This window comes from Pipistrellus hanaki, assembly GCF_964339955.1.
Source record: "Pipistrellus hanaki genome assembly, chromosome: 17".
Taxonomy (NCBI): domain Eukaryota; kingdom Metazoa; phylum Chordata; class Mammalia; order Chiroptera; family Vespertilionidae; genus Pipistrellus; species Pipistrellus hanaki.
This window is the reverse complement of record NC_140519.1, coordinates 25,601,427-25,620,251: the sequence shown is the minus strand read 5'-3', so window position 1 is coordinate 25,620,251 and position 18,825 is coordinate 25,601,427.

Genomic DNA, 18,825 nt, shown 5'->3' with positions numbered 1-18,825 from the left:
TGATAGTCAAAGCAAACCCATTAAAGAGCTGAGAAATCACAGCTCACTGTTTGAGCATCAATCAACCTATGAACCAGGAGGTTGTGGTTCAATTCCCAGACAGAGCACATGACTGGGTTGCAGGCTCAGTCCCCAGTAGGGGGCATGCAGGAGACAGCTGATCAGTGATTCTCTTCTCATTGATGTTTCTATCTCTCCCTCTCCCTTTCTCTCTGAAATCAATAAAATATATTAAAAGGAAACAAAACCAAACAACAACAAAACAAACAAACAAACAAAAAACAAAAAACAAAACAGAGGAAAGCCAAGAAAGAAAATTAGGAAAACACTCTACGTATTTTTCTACTCACATTCCCCTCATAATCAATGGCTCCTGAAGCATCACTAATAACTTTATAGTCTTAAAAGCATAGAATGCTTTAGTAAGGATGAATGGGTTGGAGAAGTACAGGCAAATAAAAGTAGTGGATTTGGCCCCAGGTATTCCTTGGTTTGAATCCTAGTTCTGCTTCTTGGTTGGCTGTGTGACCATGGGGAAATTACTTAACTTCTCTGTGCCTTTTTTTTTTTTTTTAATTTGTAAAATGGGGACAGTCGTTTCTTTCTCAGGGGATCCTGTGAGGCATGCAAAGTGGTTAGTTACAGCTCAGTTCATCTTAGGCTATGTATAAATGATAGCTATGATCAATAATAACCATCTTTAAAGTTTCTTCTTTTTCTCTTTTCCTCTTGTTCTGTACAATATGCTTTTCTCTTAAGTGAAAGGATACAGAAAAACAAAACAAAACAAAACAAAAAAACACAACAGAACAGTAAAGAACATAGACCATCAAGGTCCCATGGAATTATTGAGAAATCAGGGGCGTCCTTCTCCCTATTGAGTCCATTTCCTAAAATAACTCCTTGACTATCTGTGACCCTGGTCCCTGACAGAAGCTACAGATAGAAGCGAGTGAGGAGTTCAGCTCATTTGTTACCAGCACTTGTCTGGTCGCTTTCTTGGCTGTCCTCAGCTTTTTAACTGCTTTTCCTTCTGGAAGACAATCAACAACGAGGTCTCCCACTGCTCCCGCAGAGGTCACTCTGCGCGCATAGAGACTTACGGAGAAAAGCACGCACGTTCTTTTGCTCACCGGGTAGCAGCTTGACCTTTTCTGACTCTCTCTCGCCTAGGTCCCAGTGCAGACCTGACTTTTTAAACCAAAGGGCAGAGGCACATAAAGCAGGAGCTGGCATGGTTTGGGCACTGGTGGAGTGCGGCTGATTAGGAGGGAAAGGTCAACACTGCCTTGTGGATCCGTGGCTGAGAAGGTCCGAACTGGCCTGTAAGATAAGCAACAGGTTTACGGTCACTGAGCCATCATCAGGGGGTTAGAAGTAGGGACTGGGGCTTGTGGAAGGCTCCAGAATTGGGATACATCCTGGTGGTCTTTTGCATGGAAATGGAAGGTGGACAGAGGGTGGTTGGATCACCCACGAGGAAGCAGAGTATGGGCAGGGAATGCTGTGGGGGTCATAATTTGAAACTGATTATACTGTGGAGTAGGAAAAGAAAAAGGAGCCAAAGATACAGTCATGATGTAGAAATCCTACATCTCAGAATGTAAAACAGAGCCCAGGATTACCCTATCTAAGAGGTGCCAAGCCTGGAGATACTGGGAGGTTAGGAATGGAGGGCAGGCCATGGCACTTGGTAGCTACCAGTAGCTGGTGACTCTAGTACCCGTTTCAGAGACAGAAAGAGAAGTTTCATCCTCACATTAAAGGGAAATGGGTCACCTGGCCAGTGTGGCTCGGTGATTGAGCTTTGACCTTTGAACCAGGAGGTCACAGTTCAATTCCCAGTCAGGGCATGCAGGAGGCAGCCCATCAGTGATTCTCTCTCGTCCATCTTCTCTGAAATAATTTTTTTAAAAAAATTAAAAATATATATTTTATTGATTTTTTTACAGGGAGGAATGGAGAGGAATAGAGAATTAGTGACCCTCCTTGACAGAAGTTACAGATAGAAACCCCAATAGGGGATGTGCAAGAGGCAGCTGATCAATGTGAGAGAAACATCGATCAGAGAAAAACATCTATCAGCTGCTTTCTGCACATTCCCTATTGGGTATGTGCCTGCAACCAAGATACATGCCCTAGACTGGAATCAAACCTGGGACCCCTGAGTCCTAAGGCTGATGCTCTATCCACTGAGTCAAACCGGTTAGGGCAAAAGATATTTTTTAAAAGGGTAAATGGGTCATTAACTTGAGGGGCTGGCGGATGAAGGAAACCTTTTACAATAGTCTTTTGAGAAGGATCTACAGTAAATTAAATTTGATCAAATTATTTTTTGAAATTACCACAAACTTTAGTCACTGTTTTGAGCAGATTACCTAATACAGACTTTTAATAAATTACAAACATAGGCACAGTGCTGCTTATAGCAAGCAGGTTTTAAAAGTACTGAAGTGTTTAAGAAACAACATTAAATTTTCTCCTTATGTTTTAACTTGACCCAACACACCCAAACTAAATTCATTTCAACTATTGTCCACCAATTTTTGAGGTCTTTTTTGTACTTACTATTTTGAAACTTATTTTAGTTTTCATTTTAAAATAACATTTATGATTTATTTGTTTCCTAAGATTTCTTTACTGAGCGTCTTATCTTTGCTGCATCTGGTGAGTGTTCGTTTCCCTACATACTAATAGTTGCCCTAAAAGCACTTTCCAGTTACCTTTACATGAGTACGCTTCAGGGCGGAAAGGCCAGACCCTTGCTGTACCTTAGTCCCCCTCCTTTGAGAAAAATGACACATTACGGAAACTATTAGTTCTTAAGAGGGGAGTGGTTATTTCCAAGATTGAAGAAGAGATAGACCATTTCAAAAGATTCACCCCTTTCCCTTTTATCTCTCCTTGTTTATAGAGATGGGAAGGTTCATATAAGGAAACCTAGCCTTGCGGCGCTTTTCTTTTGAGGCTGTTTGTAATGTTTCCGTGTGCCGGAGTGCCCCGAGTTTATTAATATGCACTACACATTGTGTTTATTTCTGTTTCATCAAGGTTTTGCCAGATCATGGCCTGTCTGTGTCTGATAGTAGCTGTGTTTGTGTATGAGCACAGGGTCATCTGATAAGGAATTGTCGCATCATGCGATTAAGCGATGTTTAACATGGGTGTGAGCCAGAAGAGTTTGACTCCCAGCACACTTTTAGAAGGTCTGATCAACTAAAGAAAGTTCAAGGCAACTTGAGAGAGGTCATTGATTACAACCAGCGTCTTGATCATCCTGGACTTCTTCCTTCCTGCAGAGACACAATTAAAATAGTGTTGTACAGTAGAAATGTTTCATTGTTGGAGGAAGGACACTTTTTTCCACCCCCAGAGATAAATCAATGTAAAAATCTATCTCCTGTTCAAGAAGATAAAAACAAATAGTTTTACAAGTTTACTCAGTGAATTGTAGAAGACTAGATGCTTTGTGACATGCATCCATTCCCAAATGTTGACTTAAATGACTTTCTCAGTGTATCCACGGCCCCAGGGGCAGAATGGGAGAATTGTGGGGGTAAGAGTTCTGTATTATTTATTTTTGCATCCCTGGCTTGGTTTTGTGGTACCCTGTAAGTGCCTCATGAGTTTCAGTCGAAAGACTGGATGATGCTTGAAGCAAGTCCAGTTACTAGGCTGGAATGAATCTTAACTAAAACAAACTGACTTGGAATAGTTTAATGATATTTTTGTATTGCTACATAACCTCTGAATTATCAGTGCTATCATCAGCTATAAAACTGAGTTAGTATCACCGAAACCGGTTTGGCTCAGTGGATAGAGCATCAGTCTGCAGACTGAAGGGTCCCAGGTTCGATTCCGGTCAGGGGCATGTACATTGGTTGCGGGCATATCCCTGGTAGGGGGTGCAGGAGGCAGCTGGTTGATATTTCTCTCTCATCGACTTTTCTAGCTCTCTATCCTTCTCCCTTCCTCTCTGTGGAAAATCAATAAAATATATTAAAAAAAATAGACACTGTTTAAAAAAAAAACAACTGAGTTAGTATGGAAAATACTGGAAGAAAGTTTTGTCTGATAACTAGCTAAAGCTCAGGAGCAATGCCACCCTCATCACTATTTGTTTTGTGCACCAGGGGAAATTCCAAAATGAAAGTTTTTCCTCATTAGTTTTTTGGCCTTGGATTCTTCTCCTAAATACTATGGGTATATCATCTTGTTGAAACTTAAGAAAACATGAAAAAAAAAAAAAAAAGAAAGAAAGAAAGAAAGAAAGAAAGAAAGAAAAATGTGTGTTCTCTTCCGTAAAGTCTGGTAATTTTAGTAATCCGTTGCCCTATGAGATACCAGGCAACTCTGCTTCCTCTGTAGCCTGTTTTTTCTTCCTTTCTTTCAAAATAACCTGCCATCTTTCCAAAATAAACATGAAGGGGAAATACATTAGTGGATATGTAATCACCCAGCTATCTGGAGCAGCATGCCTCTAAAAAAGTTGCAAAAATAAAAGTCATCAGAAATTTATTCTGGTTTTGCAAGAGTTGTTAGTATTCTTGTCTTTTCTTTATATGATTTTTCAAGAGAAACATTTATACTTATGTAAAAAGTTTGCTAAAGTGAAAATTAAATAGTTATCCACCCAGAACTTATTTTCTAAGGTTACAATTTTGGTGAATGTCATCAAAATTATTTACCTTACAAATTTTTAGCATTCTAGAATTATAATATCATGTTATATTGAATATAATTATTCAATAATTATAAAGCCTGATTCTGATGAACTTATCTAATACCTTTGCTAACAATATAATTATGTTATATACATTAATCATAAAATGTCTACTTAACATTCATTTTTAGACACCTTAAGTTTAAGGATACTTTTAGGATTTCTTTTAATCCTGAGGGGTCTTTGATATTTAGGAAACATTTTGAAAGCTGACTTGCTCGAAATACTGGTGAATAATTTTACTACCTTCAATTTATATTTTGGAAAATACAATGATCACTCTACTTTTCCTTTCTCCTGTTCTCCTTTTTCTCCTCCTTCCCTTCTTCATCTTCATTTTTTTTTTATTATCAACAAGTGATTTATTTAGCATCTACTCTGATACTGTGCAACAAAAATCCAAAGTTTTCAACTACTCTCCTTAGATCTCGGAGCAAAAAGCAGACCTAAGAGTCAAATCCTGACCCGTTCTATATCATCACCACATCCAGGAGCAGAATGTTAGAAATGGAATACAGATTTGTTAATAAAGATCCTGCTCTTTTGGAGTCTATGATAATTTGTAGAAAGCTAAGCAAAACTCTCTGTGTACAGCCTACCAATCTAGAAGACAGGATTTGCCAAACAATTTAACAGCCTCATGGGATAACAATGTTTACTCCTCAGAGGCAAGTCAACGGCTTTTGCCCAGACACATGCTTATGTGACCTGAGGATCCTTATCTTGTCACGAAAGTCACAAGAAGGTTTACTTGCAAGCAGACCTTAGTACCCATGGGGATCTTAAAGCCAAATAAACACATTACAAAGATGATTCTTCAGTATAGACTGGCTGCACCCTTAAATTCCAAACTACCGTGACAATCATACCTGGTATATATAGACCTTCTTTTGCCTTTGAAGGTTTATATGTGTTACAATTCTACCTGCTGAAAAGGGCCCATTGTTCACTCTCCTGTGAGCTAGCCTCCAGCCAGGACTCTGGAAGGAGAACCTGAGTGTGAGCTCACAGCTCAGCCCCTCTTTGGGTCAGGAGGGTCAGCTCTGAGGCTAGAGGTCTTGGGAAGGATGGCGAGAGCCATGCCTCCCTGTGCCTCTCTCTCTGAAATGGACACTTCTCACTGTGGGACTGGGGCATGACTGTGGCTAGAGATGGGAAAGGAAAGACAAACATCCTCTGCCAGGACCCAGGGAGCCCACATCACAGTCCTTTCTCTGAATGTCTTCACTAGCTCACCTCGCCCAGTCAGTGGGATAGCGCAACAGTTGCTTAATTCATAAAAGAAAAGGGAGAATAAAGAAAGAGCAGCAGTGCTTGCTGGCAGTTTGTTTTTGTCTGGGTACCTGTGCTGACCAGTCTGGCAGGTTTCCTGTTGATGGATGACCAGCTGGCTTCCAGTCACTGTGCTGGGGCTCCTTAGCTGCCGGAGCCATCAGATTCAATCCCCAGGAAACGAGCTCATCCACAGTCATCGTAGTGTTCGTCTGTGGATTATAATAAAAGCTCTTGGAGATAAGGAGGAAGAATTCAATTAAAATGTGCAGCCACGCTTCCTCAGGGCAGAAGAACTATGGAGTATTTCTGACTATATCTCGGAACTGGGCAAACTACAAAGCCCTGTTTAATTAGAGAAAGAGGGGTTGGCATCAATGGAGCTAATTCTTTTACCCCCAAATTACCCAGGAGGAAAGTTCAGTGTTGGAAATCCCAGGCTAAAGAGTCAGCCTGCCTACATCAGTCCAGCTCTATGACTTTGGGCAGGTTACTAAGCCTGTCACCTCAGTTTTAATGTACAGTTGTCCCCGATTATCCATAGGGGATATCTTCCTAGATACCCAGTAGATAGTACTGAACCCTAGTTACACTATGTTTTCTTCTGTACACACATACCTATGGTAAAGTTTAACTTATGAATTAGACACAGTAAGAAATTAGCAACAGTAACTACTAATAAAATAGAACAATTATAATAATATGCTGAAATAAAAGTTACGTGAATGGCTTTGGGGCCACTATCAGATAAAATAAGAGTTACCTGGACACAAACACTGCGATACTGCTACAGTTGATCTGCTAACCCAGGTGGCTACTCGGTGATCACCAGGCAGGCAGCATCTACAGCTTGAATATGCTGGATGGAGTGGGACAGCATGAGGTTTCATCATGCTGTTCAGAACAGCCTGCAATTCTTCAATTTATGAATTACTTATTTCTAGAATTTCCATTTAATATTTTCAGACTGAGGTTGATTGCAAGTAACTGAAACCACAGAGAGCAAAATCGTGGATAAGGGGAATTACTGTATCAATAAGAATGGGAATGAGAATGGTGATGTTTCAAAATGGTCCTAGGGGTTTCCTTTGCAGATTTAAATGAGTTAATATCTAGAGACACAACCAATGGATAGAGAGCAGGCCGACAGCTGTGTGTGTGTGTGTGTGTGTGTGTGTGTGTGTGTGTGTGTCAGGGGCAGAGGGGCGGTGGGTGAGGAAAGAGTTTGGGGAGTCATTGAGAGGTTGAGAAAAAAAAAATTCACTGACCTGGACAACAGTGTGGTGATTGCAGGGATGGTGGAGGTGGAAGAGGGCAGAGAGGAGATAATGGTGATAGAAAAAAATGAAATAAAATAAATGAGTTGAAATAAAATAAGTGAGTAAAGTGCTTTTAACAGTGCTATCACAGAGTCAGCACTAAACATGTTTATTTACGTAAGCTCAGGCTGTTTTATTACCATTTCATGAAATTCACCAACTATGGATGAACAGAAAAGAGGAGAAAAAAGAAAGAGGAAAGCAGAGAGAAAAAAAACACCTTTCTGGCAAGGAATAAAGATAACTTTATATATATTATCTCACATAGTATTTCCTTTAATTCTCATGATAACTTTGAAACAAGTAAAGAGCTACTATTTTAAGAGAGCTGGGAAGAGAAGTAATTTTTCTCCAGCTTTATTGAGGTATGATTGACATGTCAAGGTTGTATATATTTAGTTGTACAATGTGATTTTTAAGCTGCAAAATAAGATGATTTAATCACATGTACATGTGAAATGATTGCCACAATCAAGTTAACACATTCATGACCTCACATAGTTACCATTTTTGTGTGTGGTAAGAACACTTAAGATCTACTCTCTTAAAACATTTTAAGTATAACAATATGGTGTTATTAACTATTGTCGCCATTAGGTCCCCAGACCTTATTCATCTTGGAACTGAGGTTTTATATCCTTTGACCACCGCTGGCTCCAAAAATGATCTAGGACTGCCTGTTCAAGTGCATATTTGTTTCCTGTGGGCAGTAAGGACCCAGGAGAGGTTTGACAAAGAGTGACATGACCATTGTTCCTGCCGCCTAGCCACACAGCCTCTCTGGTAGCAGAGACCTGAGAAGGCCTGGGACACAGTCCAGAGATGGGTCTCAAAGGGGAAGGAGCATATGGGGATGGAGAGACGCAGTCAGAGCTGAGACATAGAGTGTTAGGATTTCATGACCAGCTGTGGTGACAAGAGGAAGGAATTGAGGGCTGACACCAAGGGTTACTGAACTTGGTAATAGTGACTCTACACATTTTGGTTTAATTGTGGAATTTAAGCTTAGTCAAATCATCGAATTAACTTATTTTCTACAGTATCACATTGCAAGCTAATCCCACTTTGCTTCTGTCATTGATTACTAGTATTATGTCATTTTGGGCAAATCAGTCACATCCTGAGCCCCTACTCTTTCATTGATAAAATTTGGATAATATCTACTCCTATTTAATTCAGTTTATAATTTATGTGCATAATCCAGTCATGACCCAAGAAAGAGTTGGGTTAGGATGTTCCCTTTGAAGGAAAGAATTTTGACGAATGGAAAGAGACGAGGTCAGTGAGTGACTAGGGTGCCTGTTCTTCTTTCCCCTCCTTGGCTCTTCCTCTTCCTGCCTTCCTCTCAGCCTCACTGCTTTTCCCCTCCTCTCCTGCCTTTCTTTCTTCCCCATTTCTTTCTCTCCCTCTTCACCTTTACTCCTTTTCCTAGCTAGATTCTGTAATTCAGAGAAGCTAACTATTTCTTTCTTGTAAATAAAATGAGACAAGTAAGCCATTTCTGGACTTTTACTTGTGAGTCTAGAATTTAGCTCACTGTGTTACATGTTGATATTTAAATCTTAATATTTAAATCACCCTTACACTGGTCCTTTGCCTCAATTGATCTAAGTGTTTTTTTAATTTCTGTCTTCTTTCAGATAATTGGTTCTCATTGTTTGAAAAGTGATGCCCACGTGGCCGAGAGGACTCAAGTGTAAGCATGGGTGAAGGGATGCTGATACTGGCTGCTCACACTGAACTTGGGCAGGGCCCTGGCCTGCTCCTCCAGACCTTTCCCGCTCACCTTGCTTCAGCCCACACACGATTCCATTCCAAAGCAGGTAGAAACAGAATCCCCACAAACCTCTTTCCATGCGCTAAGCATGGAGGGAGGTAAGCCAACTCTCCTAGGCTCTTTGGGCTTCTGTGCACTTCCAGATCATAGTCTTCCAAATCGCAGCATCACTTAAAACCTGTTTGTTTCTCCTCTCCCTTACTAAACCCTGAACCTCAAAAGCTGGATCTCGTTCTATTCATGGATTTATCCCAGCACCTAACACAAGAGTGGGCACAAAGCACTTAGTGAATGACTGAAGAGATGTAGGTGTATGTCTTATGGGTGTGGGTAGAGATGTCTACTGCTACACTACTTTGAGAGAAGACCTTGGACCATGTGGAAGTGGTGTTATTTATCAGGCATGTGTATACAGCAGACCAAGCCCTTGGGGGCATTTGTTGTAGCATCAGGCACTGGATGGGGAAGATAAGCTATGGGGCTTCTGGTCTTTCTAGGTTAGTCTTGCAAGTCCTTTCTAGTAAAACTTCTGCATAGATGTTCCATTACAAGAAAAAGGTCTTTTAAGGCAGAAGGAGCATTAAGCTACTGGATGGTTCTCCATAGTTTATCTGGACACAGCAGCATCCTATTCTTTGCCTACTCGATGGAGTCCAAGGTGTTGGCACTTTAAAAACAATAGATTATTGTATTTACGAGGTGCTTACTGAAGAAAGGTTTAGGAGGGGAGATTGGACCCTCCTTGCGTTTGTGTCTTCTCATTCCATGTGGCCAAGGCTCAGCAATGCTCCACCGCTTTTCTGTTGGCCTCTCAGCCAGATTATTCTCTGGGAGACAGGAGAAAGGAGAGCATCACTGCGCTAGCTGGGAAAGGCTTTATCTCTGTCTTTCTAGCACGTAGGCTTTGTAAATAAACCGGAGTCCCGACTTCCCTGCTTTGTTAGCGTGTGCTATCGTCAGGACCTGGAGCCACTTGGCCTTTCTGTCAAAGACACTTGTTTATGTGTCGTCTAGAAAGCCAACCGCTGCCCAGAGGGAGGGCTGGTTTGCCGGGGAAAGTGTGTCGGGAGAGCAGGCCAGAGTGTATCTTGTGCCCCTTTTAGACTGATGGGAGCTCAGTGTTATAAACAAAGTGAATATTATAAGCCAGATTTCCACAAATAGAGAGATGCTAAATTGCTGATAGCCTTCTGATAAAGTACCATGTTTCCTGTTCCTCTTGAAATCATCTCCTAAACTACGTTCTATAATTATGATTTAAATTAGGTGTTATCCACCTCTGATCAGATACTACTATCAGAGGGAAAGAAGGAAGATAAACATTAAAAAATAAATAAAAGAGATACTGTTAGGCAAGAAAGACAGAATAAAATACCCTGTCCTTTTTTTTTTTTTTTTTTTTTTTTGGTAGCAAACTACATAAACTTGAAAATTCATCATTTAAATTATTTTAAAGTGACACTTAGTAAATTCACAATGTTTTGCAACCATCACCACTATCTGCAACATTCTGATCTGGCCTTCTCCTTTTAAAAAGCTAAAATCCAAAATCCTATCTGCCTAATAAAGAAACCAGAACAATTTTTTAAAATATATATTTTTATTGATTTCAGAGAGAAAAGGAAAGGGAGAGATGGAAACACCAATGATGAGAAAGAATCACTGATCAGCTGCTTCCTGAATGTCCTCTACAGAGCATGTGCCCTGATGGGGAATTGAACCTCATAGGTCAATGCTCAACCATTGAGCCACACTGGCCAGGCTAAACCAGAACAATTTTAATCAACCACTGACTGCAGCAATCAAGTCATAAAATATCTATATTATATACCTACTATCCACAAAAAAACTAAATCTGATTTAATTCCTTGGTATCGACTGTTATGAAGAAATTTTCCAAAGTACATACTACATAGATATACCAGGCAAAAAATTGACATGTAGAATATTTGAAGAAATATAATTTTATTAATTTTGTGCCTGTAGATATTTCTACTAACAGAAAAGAGAAGGTAAAAGCATATTTGGTAAATTTTACTTAATAAATATAAAGATGCAGATAGGTTCCCAGATAGTGTGGCTCAGTGGTTAAGTGTCAATCTATGAACCAGGAGGTCATGGTTCAACTTTTGTTCAGGGCACATCCCCGGGGTTGTGGGCTCTTTTCCCAGTGTGAGGTGTGCAGGTGGCAGCCGATCATTGATTCTCTCTCATTATTGATGTTTCTCTCTCTCTCTCCCCCTTCCTCTCTCTCAAAAAAAAAAAAAAAAAAAAAAAAAAAAAAATATATATATATATATATATATATATATATATATGTGTGTGTGTGTGTGTGTGTGTGTGTAGGTAGGTGATATCAATATACAGTAATATTTTATGATTATTATTACCTAATACTAAGGTAGAAATCACTAGTGATTATCACATTAACAGTATGTGGTTTAATAGCAATATTTGTATATGATGATTTTCTATGAGTTCATGCTTATTAAGTCCATTTTAAAGCAGGCTATCCTTTTCTTCAGTTACTTAAAAAATTTTCCCTAGCAAATACTCTCAGAGAAAATACAAAGTTAAATTTCAGTGAGTCATGACAAACTCTATGTTATTAGAGCTCCAGCAAGTACTCTTCAACTCTTCTCATTAACTAGTAGCTTTGTCAGCAAGATGATCTTACTTTCCCCTTTATAGGCTAGTTCCAGAGTTCTAGTTATAATGTGAGTCAATACTTTTAACAAGTGGCATATTAGGAGCTACTAGCAGCCATATTGGATGGTGGCTCTCAGCTCAAACCTGTGGGATTTTAATGTCACTTTAGGTGAGGGGCTTTGGCAGCAATGATGCTGAAGCTAAGCATGGGCTACCTCACTTGGAGACAAAATATTCCATCTCTTCCTTTGTGTTATAATAGTATAGTTAGTATAGTCTAAAGATAGAGCAGGTGGCACATGTTAGGGAAGCTAGATAGACAGGATATTTCTCAGCAATGATGTAGAGGCCCAGACAAAATCTACAGAAGAACCTGTATTTAGGTGGAAAGAAGAGTTCACATTGGCAAGGCACAAGGCAACTGGATCCAGAGAGACAAACTCTAATGGAAAGAAAATGTAAAATTTTTTAATTGTGAGAACAGAAAGTTGATACTTCCTTTTTTCGGATCACTGCTAGGTCTCCATTTCTTAGAATAATTAATAGAGAACAGACATCTCTACATAGAGAAATAGAGGTGATAATAACCTACATTATATGTCTAAGCAGAACATTATAGACTTGGCAAAGAAAAATGTATTATAAGTTTCCAGTGCAAATTTTGTCTGATTTTTGTTATTATTTTCTTTTTATTTTTTTAAAAAAATATAGTTTTATTGATTTTGAAAGGAAAGGAGAGGGAGAGAGAGAGAGAAACATCAATGATGAGAGAGAATCATTGATTGGCTGCCTCCTGTATAATCCTCACTAGGGATCAAGCCCGCAGCCAGGGCATATATTCTAACCAGGATCAAACTATGACCTCTTAGTTCATATGTTATTGCTCAACCACTAAGCCATGCCAGCTAGGTTTTGTTATTGTTTGGTTTTTTAAAATATTTTTATTTACTTCAGAGAGGAAGGGATAGAGAAAGATATATATGAAAATATCAATGATGAGAGAAAATCATTGATTGGCTACTTCCTGCATGAATGTCACTGGGGATCCAGCTACAACCCAGGCATGTGCTCTGACTGAGAATCAAACCATGACCTCCTGGTCCATAGGTCGATGCTTAACCACCGAGCTATAATTGGCTGGACTTGTTATTGAGTTTTATTTTGTTTTATTTCTATCTAGAACAAGCATGTAGTATTTTTCTTTAATGAGGGACTTGATCATTATTATATTTTATACTAGAAGCCCAGTGCACGAATTTGTGCACAGGTGGGGCCCGGCCAGCTCACCCCAATCAGGGCAAATCAGGCTGGGCTGGTTGGGGGGAAGGGATGTGGGAGGTTGCTAGTCTGGCCCTGCCCCCAATGGGGGTGGGAGGAGCAATTGGGGGTAGAGCCGGCCAGGGGGAGGGGCTGCAGGCAGTTGGCCAGCCAGTCTGCCCCCTGGTCAAACTCCTGGTGGAGGGGACAATTTGCATATTAGCTTTTTATTATATAGAAATATGCATATAAATATTTTTACGTAAGTGAAACATAATTCTACATTCTAACTTATGTAATATTATGGAAAAGTGATATAGTATACTAATAGAAATTTTCTTAGCAATGTCTTCAAGTTAAGTATGTTATTGATACACTCAGATTCACATATGCATTTGACACATATGCATTTGCCTTCAGGCAAGAAATATATAATAACATCTCTATAATGTTTACTTTTTACCTCATATTTTCGAAGTGATGTGTCTTAAAGGGCCATTGTTTTCTACATTTTCGCTTTCTATTTAGAACAATAAAAGTACAAATATTTTTTACAAATATCTTTTAAGTAAGTTGAAGGAAAATTTTATTCTAGATTGTAGAAATTGAAACTGATTTGTTAAACCAAGGGACTTTTGGTTATTTGTGGGTTGTTTTTTTGTCTTTTTTTTGTCTTTCAATCAGGATTTCTAACTTTAGAAGTTACCTGAACTTTGTTAAGAAAGATCACTACAAAGAATTTTTATGAAATTCCTGACAGGTACTTTAAGCAAACTTAATGCTCAGCTCTTGTAGATATGAAGCATACTTATGATAAGTTGAGGTCTCATTGACCCAATGGAAAACTACAGATTGATACTTCTTTTGTTGAACAGCCTGTGATTTCATTAATTTCATTGACAGTAATTCTGAGTGAAATTTATGAAGGCCACAAAGTAGAGTTAGTGAACCGCATGAAATGTCAGCATGTCCACCTTGGACTCTGCGATCTACATTTCTTTTCCACAACTCCCACCCTTACTGTTTGCTTTGCCAGATGACCTTTTTTTTTTTTTTTTTCCCTAATCTAATTTATAATGCTTCAACATTTAACCATGACCTTACTGGAGTTACATTCCTGACAGCCCTAGAAGGCCTTTCTAATTCAACCAAGCACCAGGGGGTGTTTTACTGTGGACATTTTATTCTCCATGTAGGCACTCCACTCACACACACATACCCCACATACCACATACCACACACACCACACACCACACAACACACATGCATATCACACATACTACACAACACAGCACATACCACACACCACATACACCACACAACACACATGCATATCACACACCACATATACAATGTCTCAGAGGCAGCATCTACAAAACCACTTTCCTATATTTAATACCAGATGGATTCTTTTACACTTCATAATCATACCGAGCAATTTTTTTTCTGCCTATGGTTTATTTTCCTGTTTTAATAAAACAGCATCCCATCTCAGTCCTGCTACATAGGCATAGTGTTTCTTTCTGGCCCCAGTGCTGTGTGTCTAGGTAAGTCATCAAAGCTAAGAAGCCCTAGCTGTTGACAGAAAGGCACATTGTCTTTCTTCAGCTGGATTTGGGGTTCTGAGTTGTAATCCTGAAGTTGCCGGAAGGGATCGCTTATTTGAAAATGGAGCCACACACTAGTTGGTTTGGCTCAGTGCATAGAGCACCAGCCTGCAGACTGAAAGGTCTCGGGTTTGATTGCAGTCAAGGACATATGCCTGGGTTGCAGGCTTGATCCCCAGTAGGGGGTATGCAGGAGGCAGTTAGTCAATGACTTTATCTCATCATGAATGTTTCTCTCTCTCTCTCTCCCTTTCCCTTCCTCTCTGAAATCAATAATAATATATTGAAAAAGAAAAAAAAGAGAGAGAGAACAGAGCCAACAAAGAGGTGTATAAGGCTGTGATGTGGTGTCCACGCCTGGATCCCCTGCCAGCTTCTCCTCCCCACAGTTCCCATTTATGACTAGCAAGTTTGTTTTCATTAATTTTAGTTGGATTTTCTGTCATTTGAAATCTGAAATGTCCTGACTAGTCAATTATTTTTAGAGAATATTAGTTTATTATCTTTCTGAGATAGTTTGAATAGAACCCCTCTATGGCTGATATATTAATTTATGTGTTTATTAAACACCTTTTCCATCAGTAAAACACAGGCAAGAGGCATAAATTTAAATTACAGAATTTATAACTCTGAGTTTATTATGATGCCTGGATATTAATAATAAATAGGGATATTTTTGTTTTAATGGATATAATTTTTTGGTTAGGAATTTTAGATATTTTGTCTAGATATAAAGATAAACATATAGCCATGAATTAAAATATTAAAGGTATTATATATTTAGTTAGAAAGGTCATTTACTAAAGAATAGACAACTGCCACCCAACTGTACATTAACAAGTCAGATCTATTAACATAACAGCATAGCGAAAATATGAAAAAAGATAAATATTTTAACATATTTATTCTGTCAGAATTTTTAAAAGAACAATAATTACAATAAAGCACTACTGAGTACCTAATAAATACTTAATATTAGACTAGAGGCCTGGTGCATGAAATTTGTGCATGGGGGGAGTGTCTCTCAACGAAGCCTACACCCTCTCCTATGGGATTGGGCCTAAACCAGCAGTTGGACATCCCTCTCACAATCTGGGACTACTGGCTCCTAAACGCCTACCTGCCTGCTTGTCTGATTGCCCCTAACTGCTTCTGTCTGCCAACCTAATCACCACCTAACCATTCCCCTGCTGTCCTGATTGCCTCCAACTGCCTTTCCCTGCCTGGTTGCCCCCAACTGCCCTCCCTTGCAGGCCTGGACCCTCCCAACTGCCCTCCACTGCTGGCCATCTTGTGTTGGCCATCTTGTGTCCACATGGGGGCAGCCATCTTGTGTATTGAAGTAACGGTCAATCTGCATATTACTCTTTAATTAGATAGATGTGTACTTTCAGTATTTCAGTACTCTGTGTGTATAGGTGTGTTATGTATAAATATTTTTTAATTTCTTTATTGACTAAAGTATTACATATGTGTCCTCACTCCCCATTACCCTTCAACCCCCTCCCCCCACTCATGCCCTCACCCCCCTGTTGTCTGTGTCCATTAGTTAGGCTTATATGCATGTATATAAGTCCTCTGGTTGATCTCTCCCCCTTACTTTCACCTTCCCCTACCTTCCCTCTGAGTTTTGACAGTTTTTAAAAAATATATATTTTATTGATTTTTTTACAGAGAGGAAGGGAGAGAGAAAGAGAGCTAGAAACGTCAATGAGAGAGAAGCATCGACCAGCTGCCTCTTGCACACCCCCTACCAGGGATGTGCCCACAACCAATGTACATGCCCTTGACCGGAATCGAACCTGGGACCTTTCAGTCTGCAGACCGACGCTCTACCACTGAGCCAAACTAGTTTTGGCATGAGTTTTGACAGTTTTAATGAAAAAAGAAGCACTACAAATTACAAATCTAAAAAACTTAACAATGCATCACAAAAAGGCCATAAATAAAAAAATCTTCACAATATATTTTATTAACTAATTGTTTGACATATCTCTATAGCACTTTTCTTATGTTTTTTGGTAACAATATTTTTTAAGTCCTATCTACTGATATTTAACACAGATTTTATAAGAGAATTTTTCTTAAAGAGAATATAAAGATAAATAACTCTTTCCTCTAGCATGGTTGGCAGATTTTTAAAAAGTTTTTAAAATTTTATTATTCAATTAGAGTTGACATTCAATATTATTTTGTTTTAGTTTCAGGTGTACAGCATAGTAGTTAGATAATCATATACTTCACAGAGTAATTTCCCAATATATTATGTATCCACCATTAATAGTTATTACAATATTATTGATTATATTGCCTATACATTTTTTTCCATTTCACAATTTGTTATTGGTAATATCATATAAATCTTAACAATTATTGTCAAATTTGGGAAAACTATCAAGTTTGTTTTTTTTTGTTGTTTTTTTTTGTTTTTTACAAATGAGTATAAGAGGTTAGGGCATTTCAAACTTTTTTTGCAAAGTAACTGCTCTTAAATACTTTTGGAATTGCCAACAAGCAATTAATTTGTCCTTGGTAGTCTTCTTATGGTGTTGTCTTATGAATTGTGGATCATTTTCACTGACATCATAGCCAAATGCCTTAAAATAGTCCCTTTGGGTACCCAAAACAATGAGTGATGAGGGACCCATTTGTCAGAGGAGGAAGTTCAGGCTCTGAGGTCAGTCTTAGTTCCCAGAGCTGGGCAATCCTATGGAAAATCAAAGAAAATATTCTGCCTGAGCTGAATCATTGACAGATCTTCCCCATGCAAAAGCATCCGAGAGGGAACCCAGTGTGTGTGCTGCTGCAGCCCATCCATAGTGGTGAGATGTGTCAGCCAGGACACTGTAGGGAATCAGGGAGGAGTTGGTGGTGGAGGAAGCAGTAGCTGGCCCCATGGAGCCCTTGTGTTTGAGGGAGAACACCCATGAGCTGGAGAATACATTAACCCACCTGCTAGTGGTGGTGAGCAATTTGGACTGCAAAACCATCAGAAAGCAGGCCTGGTGAAAAGGAGAGGACAGACCATTTTTGTCCATTTAAGCCACTTTGTTTCCTTTTGTCTTTGATTCAGACATTTGTTCATCACCTCCCTTAAAAGATCAATTTGTTTAAGATGAAGTCTCCATGTTCCTGTTAGAGAAAGCATGGTACATACTTAAATAAAGAATATTCTCCTATTAGAGCTCCCATTGCCAAATATGGAGAATATTAAAAAGTGACTTTAGAATACTTTTCTGGAAAATATCCCGGGTTTCATTGGTGTTTGCTTCCCATAAACCTCTCTGTAAAGCTGCTTTTAGAGAAGCATACCTCTAGAAGGGCTATCAATGCTTCTTCATGGCTCTAGTGGAGTTATGAGGTGAGGAATATAACTATCTGCAAAGAGTGTCCTTGGGGCATTAGCAGTGCCTAATGTCAGCACTACCAGCAGGGGCCCCTGCAGCATGAGCACCTGCTGAACGTGTAATGCTCCACAATGTCCTGTTCTACCAGATTATTCTTTTTAGAAAACAATCACAGGGCAGCCAGATGTGTCTAAGTAGGTGTAGTGCAGCTTATCTGGGGCATGTCTGATTTTTTTTTAATTGATTAAGGTATTACATATTTGTCCTTACCCTCCGCATTGCCCCCTCACCCCACTCCCATTCACGCCCTCACCCCCCAGGTGTCTGTATCCATTGGTTATGCTCCTATGCATGCATACAAGTCCTTTGATTGATTTCTCCCTCTACCCCCCACCCTCCCCTGCCTTCCCTCTGAGGTTTGAGCATCTGATCAATGTTTCTCTGTCTCTGGACCTGTTTTTGTTCTTCAGTTTATGTTGTTCATTATAATCCACAGATGAGTAAGATCATGTGATATTTATCTTTCTCTGACTGACTTATTTCACTTAGCATAATGTTCTCCAGCTCCATCCATACTGTTGCAAATGGTAGGAGTTCCTTCCTTTTTACAGCAGCATAGTATTCCATTGTATAGATGTACCACAGTTTTCTAATCCACTCATCTGTTGTTTTGATTTGCATCTCTCGAATGATTAGTGATGTTGAGCATATTTTCATATGTCTCTTGGCTTTCCTTATGTCCTCTTTAAACAAGTATCTATTTAGGTTCGTTGCCCATTTTTTGATTGGGTTGTTTATCTTTATTTTGTTAAATTGTATGAGTTCCCTGTAAATGTTGGAGATTAAACCCTTATCAGAGATAACATTGGCAAAT